The following is a 4,482-nucleotide window of genomic DNA, read 5'->3' on the forward strand; positions in this document are numbered from 1 at the left end:
GCCGGTTGTACGTACCTCCACCACAACATAAACTCTATATTTAGAGTAACTTAAATTGTCTCCACCACGTTTATTCTTTTTCTGGGTACTAGCAGTTTGTTTGATTGGCAGTCATGTATATATTTCCTCTAAAGAATATTGTAGAATTATATATCCATCCATGCTGCACATAACAAGTATCTTTAATTGATAGGAAATTTTCTTAATTGAGATGCATACATTTTCTCGAGTGGCAGACCTAGGATAAAAACTAACTGGGGGCACTCATCTATGGAAAACTCATGAACATATTTACACGTCATATAAACATCTAGAGCTTTTCATCCATAAACAATATCAAGCATTTTTCCTACAATAATAAGATATTTCATCCATATTCTTAACAAAAGATGCTTCATGCAGTAGTAACATCACAAATTTATCATTAAATTAAGCGGACCTTACATTTTATATGAAAGTATTTCATATGTAGCAAAAGATAGTATTTGTCTGACATAAATGCCAACCAACAATATAACATCTGGTAGTAACATGGTAGGTTTAACACTAAAACGAACAAACCTTACAAGAAGGCTTGATATCCCAAAAGTTGAATCCCTTTGTCTTGTTCCAACAGTTGAATCCCTCTGTCTTGTTCCAACAGTTGAATCCTTCTATTACAAATGCAGCATGCCCATGGCGGTTTTCTTTAATGTTGTCACCTAAACAAGTTGCAGCATAAGCAATAGGCTTTGTGCTCCTTATTGACGTACTCTAGCCAATAAGCATAATCAACGTACCAATCTGGATTGAATCTCTTCTTCTCTTTCTTCTACGCAATCTCCCTGAATGGAAATTCCAATTGGCGGGGCTGGTTAGGTCCCCAAATAAAATACTTCCTTCTTATATCGTCATGTTGGTTAGGGTGATCATCCACCATTCACTTCCTTTTAGCTAGATCTCGAGGGAGCTTATTCAAATCAACTAGTTGAGACACAAGAAAATTATGTTTTGATGCACGTCATGATGCATTTCTACTACCACCAGAACTATTGTTGGTGGTAACCCCCTAGGTGGTGGGGTTGGCATTCACTGATTTCTTTATCAAATACTTCTCCATTATCTTCCTTCTTCTCTCTCAAATAATGAAAGTACTAACTGCAAAAGTTCAAAAAGAAAACATTCTAGTGGTAGAAGACTAGTAGGTCAAAGTTTTCGGGCCGATCGGACTGGGGGGTACCCAGGACCATCGGCGTGCGACCCCGTGTGCGATGCGGCAAGGCGAACCTGGTTCAGCCCACCGGCAAGCTCGGTGCACAAGACCCTCGCAAGGGCCCCTACCTCGCGAGGCAGGTGACAAGGGACGACCATCGAGGATCACCAGGGGAAGCTCGCAGCAAGGGCGCATCCCGAGGCCTGCCCTGAGGCTCTCGTGAGGCAGGCTCGCCGAGGGCGACGTCGCAGGGGGCCACGGCCCTGCCCCTCCGCCTGGGTGACGTAGGTTGGGCAGGCGGCGCAGGAGCGATGCCACAAGGCATGGACAAGAAAGATTTCCCCTTCCATGCTAAGAAAGCTAGGCTGGCCGGCGTGCTCCCGAAGCGGCTCCCATGGGTTTCCTGATTGGTGAAAGAAGACTAAAGCTGGGGGCTCGGTGATACGTCTCCGTCGTATCTACTTTTCCGAACTCTTTTGCCCTTGTTTTGGACTCTAATTTACATGATTTGAATGGAACTAACCCGGACTGACGCTGTTTTCAGCAGAATTGCCATGGTGTTCTTTTTGTGCAAAAATAAAAGTTCTCAGAATGTCCTGAAAATTTACGGAGATTTTTTCTGGAATAAAAGAAAAATACCTGCGCAAAGATCCACCGGAGGAGGTGGACCAGTGGTCCACAAGCTCACAGGCCGCGGTCACCCCCCCCCCCCCCCCGGCTGCACCGTGAGGGCTTGTGGGGCCCACGTGGCTCCACCGCACCCAAACTCAGCTCTATATCCTCCGTCTCGCTCGAAAAAAATCAGAGAGAAGGTTTCATCGCGTTTTACGATATGGAGGCGCCGCCACCGCCTATTCTTCATCTGGAGGGGAGATCTGGAGTCCGTTTTGGGCTCCGAAGAGGGGAAATCGTCGCCATCGTCATCATCAACCTTCCTCCATCGACAATTCCATGATGCTCTTCACCGTTCGTGAGTAATCTCATCTTAGGCTTGCTGGACGGTGATGAGTTGGATGAGATCTATCAAGTAATCGAGTTAGTTTTGACGGGGATTGATCCCTAGTATCCACTATGTTCTGAGATTGATGTTGCTACTACTTTGCGATGCTTAATGCTTGTCACTAGGGCCCGAGTGCCATGATTTCAGATCTGAACCTATCATGTTGTCGCCAATATTTGTGTGTTTTAGATCATATCTTGCAAGTTGTAGTCACCTACTATGTGTTATGACCCGGCAACCCCGAAGTGACAATAGCCAGAACCACTCCCGGAGATGACCATAGTATGAGGAGTTCATGTATTCACCAAGTGTTAATGCGTTGGTCCGGTTCTTTATGAAAAGGAGAACCTTAATATCCCATAGTTTCCATTAGGACCCCGCTGCCATGGGAGGGATGGATAATAGATGCCATGCAAGTTCTTTTCCCTAAGCATGTATGACTACATACGGAATACATGCCTACATTAGATTGACGAACGGGAGCTAGTTACATATCTCTCCGTGTTATAGTTGTTACATGATGAATCACATCCGTCATACTCGTCCATCACCGATCCACTACCTACGAGTCTTCTACTACTGGTCCTTGCTACGTTACTTTGTCTAGGCTTGTCCCTTTCTACAAAAGGGATTGGGCCACTCTGCTACTGCTGTTGCTACTGTTGTTACTCTGCTGCTGCTGCTACTGTTGTTCCTTGCTACTTCGCTGTTACTTGTCGCAAGATCCTTTTCCGACACTGTTGTCCGTCAAGAATAGTTACCCTCTCACGTGCAACCTACTGGCGCCATTGATACAACAGTTAGGAATAGTCTGCCGTCAACAGATCGTTTCTGGCACCGTTGCTCTCATACTACTTTGCTACTGATACTTTGCTTGCAGACACTAATCTTTCAGGTGTGGTTGAATCTGACAAACTTAGCTGCTAATACTTGAGAATATTCTTTCGCTTCCCGTTTGGCGAACTAAAAAAATTGGGTTGAATACTCTACCCTCGAAAACTGTTGCGATCCCCTATACTTGTGGGTTATCAAGACCTTTTTCTAGGGCCGTTGCCGGGGAGGCACAACTATGAGGAATCCGAAAGATCCAAGAACTAAAATCTTGCCTTCCACTACTAGGAGAGGTAAGGAACTGCCATCTAGCTCTACACTTGATTCACCTTCAGTTATGAGTAAGTTCGCGACTTTGCCTCCTGCTAGAAATCTTGATATGTCGCCTGTGCTTTATACTTTGCCTGATGATGCTATGCTTGATACTATGCCTGATGATGCTATGCTTGATACTATGCCTGATGATGCTATGCTTGATATTGCTTTGCCACTAGGTGCACAAATTGCTAGAGTTGCTGCTAGATGTGATGATACTTCTGAAACTGCTGATACTATTGAAGTAGAACCTGCTATTTTGCCTGCTAGAGCTAGCTCTCATATGCCTGAATTGCCTGATATGCCTGATACACGTTATGTTATGGAGGGAGAGATAGCTTAGAATTTTCTTGCGTGTAAAGATAGCTATGATGTTGAGAAATTACTGCGCAAGTGGAAAGATAAATCTCTGAACACTAGGATGAAATACAACCCGAAGTTTGCTACTTCGCCTATCTTTGTGACCAACAAGGATTATGAATTCTCTGTCGACCCTGAGTTACTCACTCTAGTCGAATCTGATCCTTTTCACGGTTATGAGTCTGAAACGGTTGTAGCCCATCTTACCGACTGCACGATATAGCCACCCTGTTCACTAGTGAGGAAAAGATTCGCCACTACTACATGATCAAGCTGTTTCCTTTCTCTCTAAAGGATGATGCTAAGACCTGGTTCACTTCTCTAGCTCCTGGTTGTGTGCGTAGCCCCCAGGATATGGTCTACTACTTCTCTGAAGAATATTTCCCTGCCCATAAGAAGCAAGCTGCCTTGCAGGAAATATACAACTTTTCTCAAGCTGAGGAAGAGAGTCTCCCACAAGCTTGGGGGAGGCTTATCGAGCTACTGAATGCTTTGCCTGACCACCCTCTTGAGAAGAATGAAATACTTGATATCTTCCATAATGGACTTATCGATGCTTCCAAAGACCACCTAGATAGTTGTGCCGGTAGTGTTTTTAGGGAACGAACTGTAGAACAAGCTGAGTTTCTATTGAATAACATCTTGTGCAATGAGAATGCTTGGACTATTCCCGAACCACCTCCTAAGCCAACTCCGAAGAAAAGAGGTATTCTATTCCTCATTCCTGAAGGTATGCAAGAAGCCAAGAAATCTATGCAAGAGAAAGGCATTAGATCTGAAGATG

This window comes from Hordeum vulgare, chromosome 7H (assembly GCF_904849725.1).
Source record: "Hordeum vulgare subsp. vulgare chromosome 7H, MorexV3_pseudomolecules_assembly, whole genome shotgun sequence".
NCBI lineage: Eukaryota > Viridiplantae > Streptophyta > Magnoliopsida > Poales > Poaceae > Hordeum > Hordeum vulgare.